The sequence below is a fragment of the Pieris napi genome, chromosome 23 (assembly GCF_905475465.1).
Source record: "Pieris napi chromosome 23, ilPieNapi1.2, whole genome shotgun sequence".
In the NCBI taxonomy this organism is placed as follows: domain Eukaryota; kingdom Metazoa; phylum Arthropoda; class Insecta; order Lepidoptera; family Pieridae; genus Pieris; species Pieris napi.
Window position 1 is genome coordinate 4,599,683 of NC_062256.1, and position 14,803 is coordinate 4,614,485.

The window sequence follows — 14,803 nt, forward strand, 5'->3', positions numbered from 1 at the left end:
CGAAGACACTCTCCTTAAAGTCTCAGCTAGCATCGGAATACTGGGCGTTGACATATCGAATAACGTTCAGTTTCGCGGTCATCTGGAAGGAAAGGCTAAATTAGCCTCCAAAAAGCTTGGTGTGCTCAGCAAGGCGAGACGGTACTTCACTCCGGGCCACCGCTTGCAACTATATAAAGCGCAAATTCGGCCCCACATGGAGTACTGCTCTCACCTCTGGGCGGGAGCTCCCCAGTACCAGCTCCTTCCACTTGACCGTATTCAACGAAGAGCGGTTCGAATCGTCGACGACCAGTCACTTTCCGTGCGGCTTGATCCCTTGGCGTTGCGTAGAGATGTAGGATCTCTCTGCATCTTCTACCGCATTTACCATGGAGAGTGTTCAGAGGAGTTGTTCGTTGTCTAATACCTGCAGCTGAGTTTCATCATCGGACGTCAAGGCAAAATACAAAATACCATCCGTATCACCTCGACGTCCGTCGTTCCACAACAGAGCGTTTTCTAAGGCAGTTTTTGCCGCGCACCACCACTATGTGGAACCAGCTGCCCACAGAGGTATTTCCGAACCAATTCAACTTAGGGTCCTTCAAGAAAAGAGCGTACCAATTCTTGAAAGGCCGGCAACGCACTTGCGAGCCTTCTGGCATTGTGAGTGTCCATGGGCGGAGGTATCACTTAACATCAGGTGAGCCTCCTGCCCGTTTGCCTCCTATTACATAAAAAAAAAAAAAAAAAAACTATAGGTAAGTACATCCTTTTTTATTATGAAGAAGAAAAAACTATTAAAATAAAGTTTTTTCTTTCTTTCATGTATTGGAACACGGTATATTAGCAATAACAATTTATACTTCATAATCATCATAATGAGAGCAGTATTGTCATAGTGGCTTCAGCGTGCGACTCTAATCCCTGAGGTCGCAGGTTCGATCCCCGGCTGTACCAATGGACTTTCTTTCTGTGTCCGCATTTAAGATTCTCTCGAACGGTGAAGGTAAACATCGTGAGGAAACCTTAGCAAAAGCTACAGAAATCTGAGACCAGACCTAAAAAAAGGTTGTAGCGTCACTATTTCATATTTAATTTTTTAATCATTATAATGAACAGGTTTTAAAAATAACAAATGTTTTTAAAATAATTACTCAAGTACGTCGTCATTTGCAGTTAGTTTTATGTAGATTATTTGTTTTCCTTTGAATAACCAGTGCAAGGTTAAACACGCGGTTAAAACAATTCGAAGGTTATAATGACTTGTATTTTAGTCACGTATCAGTGACGTCAGGACCGAGCCCCCATGTTGACGCATTCAGCGAGATTGCGCTTTAAATTTACGCGCGTATTGTCTGTACAAAATATTTAAAGTTAAAGGCAATTAAATAAATTTACTATAATTGTCTTTGGTAGCAGTAAGATAAAGTTTAGAATAAAAATATACAAACTTTTTATTCGACTTAGCCACGATTGTCCTATTAAAAACGGCAATTTCAATTCAGTATTTTTGAAGTTATACTTCTTTAGGGGCGTTATGAAAAATTTATGAGAGTGAAATTTTACGATGCGCGCACACCGTGACACAAAATTAACAGAATGAAGATGCCTACGGCATTGGACATAATTTAAAAACAACATTCGAATAATAATAGATTTTTTTTTATTAGGTACACTTAATGTAAGAGAATAATAATAAATATTTATTTATTTAATTTTTCAAATGTAAACTAAACTTTATTGACTACTTATAATGACTCCTTTTCCAGTCTTTGATTATTTAATTGTAATTAATTATTTGCATGCAATCAAAAACTATTTTTAATAATGCCAAAGAAGTATATGTAATTTCTTAGGCACGTACATAAGTAGACGCACCTTTTTTTTAAAATTACTATGTGGCTAAATATTTATTGACAATAAACCATCCTAACTATCCTTAGAGCATAGATCAATGTAATATTTCTAATATAGTTTGATTAGTAATAGATAACTTACAGGAAAATACAAAACACGAAATACTTATTAACTCGACACCTTCGAAATCGGTAATTACGGGGTCTGTCGTCTTGTTTCTTATCTCCGTTTCTTAATATTACACTTAATATGATACAATAATAAAAACTACTTATAAATATTGCACATTAAAAGAAAAAATATTGGTTTCGAATGATTGCTGGGACTATGCCTATTTATTATATAAAAATATAGTAACGGCGCCATCTTGTTTGACTAGTGTAATTACATAACGGGTCTTTAATTGCCAATATGCATTGTGCACACATGTGATTGCGTTTAAAGGTTGAACATCTATGTAATTTAAGAAAGTGCCTTGTGAAGCTTCATATAACAGAAACAAAGAAAGATATACATACATAGAGTTGGAGACATCATATCATTGAGGTAAAATATTAACAATATTAATGTCAGGTAAATATATTACATACTATGTATCAGTATATAACAGGAATAATTGGTCGTTGTTTTTAAAGCATTTCTTAATTGTATAATATTACGTGTCATATATGTATATATCGTAAATTTAAAATTTAAGTATTATTGAAGTGAAACTTCTTTAGGCGCATGAGGGTAATTTTTTTACGGATGAAACGCAATAATAATAATATTAAAGTCACGAAGATGTGTCAGCGTTTTTGTCGAAGAAAAGGTAGAGAGCGATTGAGACCGATTGAGAGAGTGAAAAGGGCGAATTGCCTTATAGAAATTCTATTTTTAAAATTAAAATATTGTAAATAGAATTTCTAAAATGTTAGTATTTTATATTTTATGCAAAATAATTTATTGAATTCTCAAATGACGAATTGTAAATTAAAATGCCACGTATTTTTGTTATCGAAGAAATAAATTAAATTTATAATTTGTATTAATTTTCGACACTTTTAATATTTCAATGACAATTAAATTCATAACATATTTTCCTTTTTCCCTCCCTCTAAGGCTCGGAAATCTATCTAATTATATAACTATAAATCTAATTTAGATTTTTATAAATATGAACAAGACTTAAAAAATAGTTTGCCAAAGAAGTTTCACTTCTGACATGTGTACTTTGTACGCACGCACTTTTTATAGGTGACTCAATGAGCTACTTGACTCTTGAAGCATAATACTATTGGGATCTTCACGTAAGTGAAAATATTATATTTTTACATCAAAAACATTGTGTATTTCAAAGTCTTCTTAAAAACAGCGCTTAAAAGCGCTTTATAGAGTCCGGTTACAATTTTTTCATACTACGGCCGTAGCGAGCGTTCAGTTACCTAAGAAAACAACTAGTACTACACGCTATTTTAAGCCTTATTACTACAAATAAAGATATATATTCAAATGTAGTTATATTATGGAGAAATAATATTAATGACTTTGTAATTTTGAACTTAATTAGATAGGGGTAAGGTACAAAATAAGATGGTTATGCTAAGGTATGCGTAGGATAACCGGTTCAGATGACGTCATTGACCACACAGACCGCGTCCGCGTCATTTGAAATTCGAATTTCGGCGACCCCGTACATTATTTACGGCGCGAGTACTTTTATGTCACTGTGACAGTTGGTTTTTATAGGTGTAAAAGGTTGTTTCGTATTCGAAGGAGGTTTTATTTTTCATTCATCATGGCGGTAAGTTTTATTTTTGCGCATGCGCGATATCATAATTTTTAGTTCTAATTTTGAAACCGTCTTTGTTTGCCCCTTTGATGTTGAATTAAATGTAGTGAAAATTTTCCTATATTATATATGTATAAATAAGCAATATAAAATTAAGTATTGAAGCACGTATTTTTTGCACGCTCTTATCGTGTAATATTAATAATTATACGCAAGACTAATTATTTAACTATTATGGGGTGCCAACGGTGTTTCGTTATACCTTAATATAGTTATTATTTAAAAACTGGAAAGTGGGTGTGTTACGCTTTTACACATTTAGCGCTACACCGATTTAGATTAATTTTGTAATTTCGGCATCTTATAGGAATGGGTAGTTTTAATTTAAATGTTCTTATCAAAAAATGTAAAGCAAAAGAATCGTCAATCTTCATAGCAATTCCATTGAATTACCGATCGAACCGTCAATAAGAATTGTCAACAAAAATTACGCTTGTTTATGCGCAGCCACATACGCCTACGTTCCGGAAGAGCGATGTTCCTTTGAAAAGAAAATATTTTGATGGCATAATTTTTACCGTGTGCTGATTAATGCAAGGAATATTTGTGGTATAACCGTGAGGGAAAAAAAATACGTTTATTATGGAATATAAGATACAGGTATCACTTATTCCACATCATTAAATTTGTCTCGATAAACATCCCTACTCAGGGGCAAAGAAGACAGAGGGTGTAGGCCGAGAGAAAAAGCCGGCGTAAAAAACTCTCGGTACTCTTTTAAATTATCAAATCATCATACAAAAGTCTATGGCAAACATAGAAGAAACCAGAAGGAGAGAGATACGGTCTGCTCTTAATTTGTGTTAAATTACAAAAATGAACGGTTACCTCTCGAGCATCATACTAATAAACCAGACTAAGCGTACCAATTCCTAAAATGCCGACAACGCAATTGCGAGCCCTCTGGCTTATAAAATAAAATAAATCAGTGGCGCTACAGTCTCTTTAGGTCTTGGCCTCAGTTTTCTGAATCTGTTTCATGATCATTTTTTTAATCTAATAGGCAAGTAGGTGATCAGCCTCCAGTGCCTGACACACGCCGTCGACTTTTTGGGTCTAAGACATGTCGGTTTCCTCATGATGTTTTCCTTCACCGTTCGAGCAAATGTTAAATGCGCACATAGAAAGTCTGTTAGTGCACAGCCGGGGATCGAACCTACGACCTCAGGTATGATAGTCGCTCGTTCTAGTAGATAGTTCTTCTTATCTTCTCCTCTGGCTTATACTATAACTTAACATCAGGTGAGCCTCCTGGCTATTTGTCCCATTATTAAAAAATCAGCCTTCAAATAGAAGCATCTTACTTGGTATTTGCTGAAACAATCAATTTAATAAATAAAACATGAAGTAGATAAAAAATAAACTATAATATACATACAATAGACACGAAAACAAAAGAAGGAAAAAAACAGACTTTAAGGTTAATTATATAATTTTCGAACAATAAGATAGCATGTTCAGCTTTTGTCAAGGAAACTAGGGTTGCACAGGATACCTGCGAAAGTATATAAACGTGCTAAAATATCTCTATTCACATTTAAAAACTACAACCTAATGATTGAGTCTACAATGAGGTCACAAGGAAATTGAATGTGTAGCAGGGTATTTTGTTTCGCACATGGGCCTAGGGAAACCCAATCGGTGATATAAGAGTATCTATTATTCATGTGCATGTCCCAAGCCGCACGGCCTGTTATGGAACTTCAACTGAATCGTTGTCTCCATACTGAATACTTGAATTGTCCAAAAGCACACGTACAATTACTCAGTACACTAGTTTCACTAACAAATTTTAGTTATATATATATAGTTATAGTATATAGTTTATATATTACAATCCATCTATGAGATGTATTTAAAAGTTCTGCTTTATTAAATAAAAGCTCTTTTACTTTATAAGCGTTGGAACCAGTTTAAAATGACAACCAGATTATGTAATCATGACATAACTGGCTCACCTTGCAATTTGACATTTAAAATGACAGTTTCTTGACACAAGTTCGAAGAAAATATTAGGTGGTTTATGCATTTTTTTAATAATATCTTTTATGTTGTTTTTGGTTTCCTTGAACACTACATATTTAAATAAAACATCTTAAGCGCATATAAACATTAATAAAAAGTTTTACGACACTTTTCTAATTTCAATAGAAGTTTTAGTTTTAGAAAAGATAGAAAAGTTTGGACTATTGAATTTTTGAATGTATTACGAATCACCACTTTGTTTTTCTCTATATTTTCATCTATTTTACTTTAAATAAATTGTAATCCAACATACTTTCGAGTTTCGGTACGCTTTTATCACCACTGCATACTACATTATTTTTATTTTCATACATCTTCAATCATACAAGTTTACTGTTTCGATTTACCTGTTTGTTTGTACCATAAATAAAACTCCAAAGTGTTAATAATATGGCTGAGCATCAAGAGTTTGTTGATAACATTTAATTAAAGTTCATTATTTTTAAGTTTCCCGGATGTTGATAAAACTGCGAGTCTCATACTCGCATATGTAATTAAATACGACTTTTTTACGCATAAAAAATGAGTCTAAAATAATACAAGAATAAAATCCACTTTAACTATCGAAGAAATTTACGGAATAGAAATTTTCGGCACAAATTGTGATTAGAATCAAATAAATCAGTGGCGCTACAACCTTTTTAAGTCTGGGCCTCAGATTTCTGTTTCATGATCATTTGTCAATTTAATAAGCCAGTACGTAATCTAATGTGTCTTACACACGCCGCCGTCGACTTTATGGGTCTAAGCCGGTTTCCTCACAATGTTTTCCTTCACCGTTCGAGCGAATGTTAACTGCGCACATAGAAAGAAAGTCCATAGGTGCACAGCCGGTGATCGATTCTACGACCTCTGGGATGAGAGTCGCACGCTGAAACCACTAGGCCAACACTGCTCTTATTTATATAAATTATTTCTTCAGGAGTCAGTTTGTCATGTTGCTGACAAGATTTATTCAATTTAACACGGACTGAATCCATGAGAGTGGCATTGAAAAAGTGATTATTTTCTATCGAATAAGTGTTAAGCTGTAAAAAATAAACTTAAAAGAAAAATAATAAAAAATGTCTATTGACATAGGAATAAACAGTATAAGGTTGAAAAATATCATAATATTCGCCCTGATAGTTAGATTAATAACAAATTTTGTCTTAACATTTCAATAGGTATGTATAAAACTCACTATTCAGAGAATAGTGTGTAGAATATATAGACAGAATTTAGGATTTATGTTGACACCTGGTAGAAGGTACCGGTGACCCCAGGTGGTGCTTTCCTCGCTCAACGAAAGTAAATAGCAATAATAAATAGCAATACAGCGAGGAAATACTGCCAGCGTTAAAGGTACACAGGGACCAAACTTTGTAATTTTTAATTATTATTATTTCAATTATCCTTAATCTACAAATTAAGAATATTTTATATATTGTATATTGGAAATAAATAATAATTTACAATGTAATGGTATTTTTATCTAGATTTTATATTAATAAACTGCAGAATTTGTGTGATTTTTGAGAGCTTCTCTTGCGTGTGTTAACGGTCAAAGTCACGCAAAAGGTATGTCGGGATTATTCCTCATGAATTTTCTTAAAAAAAGTACACGCCATCATATGTTTTACGCTTGATACTAAAACCTTTTTAATTTGTTGTAAAATAAATATAAATGACCGAAATTGCGCATCCTACGTAGTGAATGCGTCTCACACACTATTACTCATAGATAATATTTTTATCTATTAATTAACAAACATACTGCCACCAGAGAGATTTTTATCACAAAACTAATATTTTGTTACTAAATAGCTAAATTTTGTAAGAAAATCTAAACAGTGAAAATACCATTTTTGCGCTACTAGAATAATTCTGTTAGGCATGTTGCATTAAGTTGGGCGCTCACATGAGCAACTTTTGTCGGAGGCACGGATTAAGGGAAAGTGATACCCTGGTCCCTGCCTCCCATCCATAACAAGCAGGTGAATCGGTTGAATTTTAGGAGGTCTATTGCAGCTACCGACCTCCCCATACACCCCGCGTCACTTCAATAACTTACCCCGCCGCGAGGGTTTGTAAATGGATTTCACGACAATAAAAAGGCGTGTTGACTTCGGGCATACAAAATTAATAATATTCTAAGCGATTTAAGATGAATCTAACGTAAAGTAATTTACAGTTAATTAGTTAATTCTTATTTCTTCGTAAAATTTGTTAATGTTGCGGAATTCAAAAATAGATAGTCATACAAAAAAAAAACACACACGAGATGTCCTGACCCTTTTAAAATTTTTAATATTTTCTCCCTTTAATCTGCGTTGCGTAAATTCGAAAACTATAAAATAGTAAAAGTCTGTATTATGCTGTTGACTGTTGGTCTTTTTGAAAACGTAGTGACAAGTAACACACATTTTTTATGTACATTTGGTAGGTCTAAGAACTTTCTTAGTACCAATAAGTGGCCCAGATCGCTTTAAAAAAATACTATTATATTTTTTATAAATATCGATTCTAATCTAACTGAACATTTAAGTTGGCGCCTGGTAGATAGTTGTGATCTGGTACTTTCCTTGTTCTAAAAAATTCATGCCATTACGGGTGCCACAGGGATCAAACTTTTTAAATACATTTTTCTATTAATCCATATTTAATTATTATTATATGTAGGTCAAATATATTTGTGTGTTGGAAATAAAATATATATTTATTATGTAACTGAATCAGTCTTATTCCTATAATTAAAGTGTTTTGTCTCTCTCTGCCAAATTATTTTTACGCTGCGACGAGATGTTAGATGAGAACAGTGCAAAAGACTGTCTTAGTTTTTATGAATAATTGGGATAGATCATTGATCTGTGTCATCAATGCATAGGATTTTAAATTTTATGATCCAGTAACGATAGTGTTTATACAGTAATAAAAACCATTTATTTTTTCCAATAGGCAAGTAGGTGATCAGCATTCTGTGTTTCTGTCAACATTTTTGAATCTAATGCTTGCCGATTTCCTCACGATGTTTTCCTTCACCGTACGAGTGGTTGTTAAATGCGCACTTAGAATGTCCATTGGTGCACGGTCCGCAATCTCAATGATGTGATTAGCTGAAGCCTCTAGGCCATAACTGCTTGATACCTCATTTACATTCAGCCCCTGCCCTCGAGCAGCCGGCACTAATTCCCTAAATACTGCTGCAGCAGGATCGAGAGGAGTGTGTGTTTACATACTGCCCTACCACTCACTTCGCTTTCAAGTTTCGGCAATGGCAGACGTCGTAATAATTACAGCAGCCGCGCTGTCTCTTTTTGCGATACATAATTATGTTCGATATTTAAAAAGATATCGAATACAAAAAAAGAATGTTCGTCGTAAATAAAATTTATTATTATTATTTTCAGAGTATGAATGCGAGGCTCGCGTTCGCTATAATGGCGGCATCGCTGTCCGCATTTCAGCATGGATACAACACGGGCGTCATGAACGCGCCAGAATTTGTAAGTTGTATAATTGTTATTTGACTGAATAAAATTAAGCACTACAACCTACCGGGGTTACCGCACCTCATTATTATATTCCTGGATTCGATACCCTGATGAAAAGCTCTCGCTACTAAATTTGATTCCAAAAATCTTGGCACCTATTATCATCAGCTTACATCATATTTAATCCTTTCAGGTTATGTCGCAATGGCTCCAGAAGGAAGCATTAACTGGAACCAATTTATCATTAGCTGCAAAGGATGACCCGGTTGTGACGAACATTTGGTCTCTGACTGTGTCCATTTATTGTGTTGGAGGAATGATCGGGGGAGTTATTACTGGATTGGTTGCTGACAGGTAAAATTCTTTTTGGATAGAGTATTCTATACTGCTGAAAGAAACTAGAAGAGAAGAATATTTTGAGACTTTTATTAAATGACCGCTCTCGATCAATGAATCAAATCAAATCAAAATACGTTTATTCAATTTAGATGCGTCTAAGGTCATGCTTATGAATGTCAAAAACGTTTACAAAATTCGCGAAAGAGCAGGACTACGCCATCCGTTCGAACTACCAGGAGGCCTTGTTCTGAGAAGAACGGGCAAGAAACTCAGCAAGTTTAACCCTCCCTCTACATTACAATTATTCAAAGGAAAATGTCATAAACCACAATATATTTGATGTTCAAAAATTAAAATTAGATCGGAATAGAAGAGAAAGACAGATTCGCTGAGATTATAATTAAGGATTCTTTCAGGTTAGGAAGAAAAGGTGGTCTATTGTGGAACAACCTCCTGGTCTTCGTGGCTGCGATGCTGGAGGCTCTATCCAAAACGGCACAATCCTCAGAAATGCTAATAGTTGGCAGGTATGTTGTACGCATCGAACCGTATGACAGTGTAGGGTGAAATTCAGAAGCTAGAATTTAGCGCGAACTATGACTGTGTCAAAATCCAGTAAAATTTTGACGTAAGGGCGTCAGGCTTGGCGCTAAGTCTTCTTTCCGAATCTTTACCGTAGATTCTGCGAGAAGAGAACCGTCGAGGGATGAACGGTTGCAGCAAACTGTTTTATTTATCTTGACAACACTGTAACTTCATTATAGTTCATCAGTAATATTGACAAAATTAAATGTATTAATAAACTGGATCGTCTCCAAAATTTCTTTATCTGGTTCCGTAAGGGGCTAGGCTGATTCGTCAGCGGAAAACTCCTTCTTACCTTAAGAACAATTTTAAATACATGGGAGCTCATAGCTATAGCCTATGCTCTTCTGAAAACCCATAACAAAACTCTATTCTTGGCGATAATGTCTCTGCAGCGAGTTGTCGAGATCGCTCAAAAGCGATAAGGCCGCACGTTACCCTCCTCTTTATTTAATGTTCCTTTCTCGCATCTTCTCAACGTGGTGCAGATTCCTTCAAGACTTTATTTTTGTAAGAAAAATATCACCTATGATCATATCCGTATCACTCCGTTACCTTACATCTGTTGGTGAAGACAACCCGTTATTATATTATATATATAGATACTGTAGCGTTTACATCCGAAGACTGTTTGGGTTCAGAGTCGAGCCTTAGCACGTGTTCTTACTCTAGTACTCTCTTACCATTAGTTTCAACCTCTCATACATGTTCTCATTAGTTTGTCAAAATAATACCACATTAACACCCCTATATATCTTACTTTAACACTCCATATTCGTATTGATAGACATCTTACAGCCAATACGCCATAATTATGTATATATACCTCAAAGTTGTCTTCACTATTTACTAGGCGTTATTAATGAAAGGGTATATATTTACGGTTTCCAGTTATTGCGCTCATTTTTACTGCTTTGTTTAAGCAAAAAACCCCCATACATAAATTCTGTATGCCACCTTCGGAAAGATGAAACAATCTCGAATCTACTAATTCATATCTTAACCTTCAAACGAATATTATTTTCAGATTGATTATCGGTATTAACAATGGTTTAAACGCAGGGCTTACACCAATGTATTTGGCTGAAATATCGCCTGTGGCTTTGCGAGGCTCGGTAAGATTTTACAAACCATAACATAGTTTCTGTTAATGTTAAAACGATAACTTATTAATAGATTTCTTATACTAATATTGGTCTCATACAAAACTTTTCTTTAATAAGAGCCAACGTTCCGCAGACTTATATATGTATATAATATATGGGATATATCATTTGTGTAGTGTGGATTCGCTATTCCCAACAGGGGTCGAAGTGCATCAAAATTGAATCTGACAACGTGAATTTCAGCATTGTCAACGTTTACTGGTATACCGTAAGTCAGCGCAACGCTGGCTCAGTCTATACATCTATAATTTCTACATTTTAAATTATAAAACATGGAAGTTTACACAACAAATATTAAAACGTGTTTTAGTGTCGTTTAATTTATATTCTTTTCAGATCGGAACAGTATACCAACTAGTAATTACAATAACAATTCTTCTCTCACAAATACTTGGGCTAGAAGTAGTATTGGGAACGGCTAACGGGTGGCCATGGCTACTCGCTGTGATAGTGTTGCCAGCAATTGTACAATGTTGTACTTTACCGTTATGTCCTGAAACACCCAAGTTTCTACTATTAAATAAGGGCGCGGAATTAAAGGCACAAAGAGGTTATATATTTTACGTAATAGATGAATTAAATATTTATTTTAATAATACTAGAATGCTTGCATCTTTCGAAGGCTTACGTGGGGACAGTCACAAAAAAAATAATTTGGCTTATAAATCAATGGAGTCGTAGATATAAATAGTGTAATAAATATGATATTTGACATATTAAAAACAGTATTTAAATATTCGATTTAAACTATATAATTTCAAGAACCCGCCAAACCGCGACTCTACGTATGCAAAATGGCGTCTAGTCGAGCACATATGAGATACCTGTAACCACGTAAACAGATTTCAAGTTCTTTTATCATTCTTAGGTTACACAGAGTTATATTATATTTCGATCAAAATCTCAAATTAAACTCCAAGACAGTCAAAGACGTATTGTTTACAAGCATGAGGTTAGCACAATTAGTTTTAACAAGATTAAACGCTTAAGACTGCAATAACGCTTTTTAAAGTTATACAGATTAGTCTCAACAACACTTTATTTTTTGTACTGTCAAATATGGAATTTTAGTGGCCTGGAATTCAGGTATGAGGTACTTAGCCGTCTTACCTGACATGTCGAAATACTTGTAAAAACCTTAATTCATAATTTCATTAAAAGCTTATATTTGTTATTATCTGTCTTATCATCCACTAGTTTTAGAATAAATGTTGGGATATTTGAGAATATTTTGTTTCAGCCCTTAATTGGCTCCGCGGTGATGTAGCTGTTCACGGAGAAATGGAGGAGATGCATCAGGTGACTGAATTTTTATAAATAACTAGCAAACTCGGCGAACTCCGTTTCGCCACCAGATGGCTTCGTTTTATGTAACATTTCGTTTGGTGATCCCACTTTTCTATTGAAATTTTGCCTGAATTTTCTTTGCTATAAACCTCACGGAGCCCGAGACCTTTCCAACGAATGCAAAACCGTGGAAATCGGTTCGTGCGTTCTGGAGTTATAGCGTCAGGAAGGAAAACCCGACTTATTTTTATATAGTAGATAAGTTGATTGCGCGCGCGCTAATGAGTACCTATACAAGTCGAATAGCTTTATAAATAAATCAGTGGCGCTACAACCTTTTTAGGTATGGGCCTCTGTATCTGTTTCATGATCACTTGTCAATCTAATAGGCAAGTAGGTGATCAGCCTTCTGTGCCTGACACACGCAGTCGACTTATTGGGTCTAAGGCAAGCCGGTTTCCTCACGATGTTTTCCTTCACCGTTCGAGTGAATGTTAAATGCGAACATAGAAAGAAAGTCTATTGGTGCACAGCCGGGGATCGAACCTACGACCTCATAGATGTGAGTCGCACGCTGAAGCCAACTTGGCCAACACTGCTAGTGCAGTGCTTTATCAGTTACCAATAATTTTACAGTGGGGCAGACAATTCTATGCATTGATGTTCAAGTAAATGTATCTAAATTTAGAATTAATTGAACATCTCTTCCGTTGACGTCCCTAACTATACTTGGTTACCTATATGTATAAAGTTATTTTGAGTTTGATTTTGAAACAAATGCTCAGCAAAATCAGTCACAAATATTTCGGTATTCGTACTAAATCGGTGTAATCATATTGTTACAAATATCGGCTCTTTCTGTCAAATAGTGTTTACACTAATAATGAAAAGAACAAAAAAACCTTAATCTTGTCATTTAAAAGAGTGGCAGAGAGATTCTTGCCAATTCTTTAAGGGCATTCTGATTCTTAAAAGGCCGGCAATGAGCTTGCGAGCCCTTTGGCAGAGTTGTGTGTCCATGGGCGGCGATCTCACTTAACATCAGATGGGGTTTCTGCCCGTTTGCCTCCAGTTTTAATAATAAAAGTTATTCTTACCCGCTTTGATTTGGGATCAGACCTTTTGTAACAAGTATTCATAGTTACCAATGTAAATAAATCAATTTTGATTGATTTAATTCATAAGAGACTTTATGTCTAAATGATTATGTCTGTTACATGATTCTAATACAACTTATTCATACTTTATAACACACAAAAATGTGCGTGTACTAGTGTACACACGTTAGAAGTGAAACTTCTTTATGACCTTATTTTTCGAAAAATTATCTATATGCAACTAACTTTACAGAAATTGGTTAAATAAAGTTAAATTAGATAAAGTTTAACAAAAGGCTTTTAAAATCACAGACTTGAATACAAATAATACAATTATTTCATTTTACCTTATTACCACTAAGATTATTACAGAATTTCATAAATTGTAATATAATTTTTAGTATCATTGTTATAGTTATTATAAATTTTTGTTATTAATGGTTTAGAATCTCTTCGAATCAACCGTGGTAGGGACGAGAAAAAGACGCGCGTAACCGAAACATGTGACGCGTAACCGAAACGTGACGCGTAACCGAAAAATGTTACACTAAATTTTTTTCCAACCCCGATAAAGAAGTTTCACTTCAAAAATAAGAAGAAACGCACCACAAATAAAAAACATTTATTGAGTCTTCGTATACATGACCAGTACATTACTTCCATATCTTTCGTCTACAGGAAGCAGAAAAGAACAAAATAAGCAAGAAAGTCACTCTTCGTGAACTCTTTGGAAATCAGCAACTTCGACAGCCATTACTCATCGCCATGGTGGTGATGGTTGCTCAGCAGTTCTCGGGAATAAACGCGGTCATGTTCTTCTCGACGAATATCTTTACGAACGCTGGCTTAAATGAGGGGCAGGGTCAGTACGCTACATTAGGTGAGTACATTTAAATCTATAATGTCGCATTAAAAAATATATAATTTCAACTGAACAAAAATATAAATATCTAATATAACTAATTATCATAACTGTTAGACTGGAATCATAAAGCAAAAAATAAATAGTTGTGTTAATCTCGTAAGAGTGTGTATTCACTGCGTTATTTCATGATATAGCCGTTTTCCAACAAAGAGTGGGAATCTCAACAAATATGTTTTCCAGCAAACATTATTCATAGATGCCCCTTTGCTGTTGCTCATTGTTATATAGACTCC

General features: G+C 34.7%; 1 protein-coding gene across 1 annotated transcript in view; it reads left to right on the top strand.

Moving 5' to 3' along the window:
- LOC125061368 (monocarboxylate transporter 12-like) overlaps positions 1–9,177 on the top strand; it is a 43,324-nt gene extending 34,147 nt beyond the window's left edge. Inside the window, exon 18 of the mRNA XM_047666778.1 lies at positions 9,088–9,177. The gene's annotated coding sequence lies outside the window, so the exon portion shown is untranslated. The remainder of the gene's footprint in view (positions 1–9,087) is intronic.
- Positions 9,178–14,803: the final 5,626 nt, after the last annotated feature.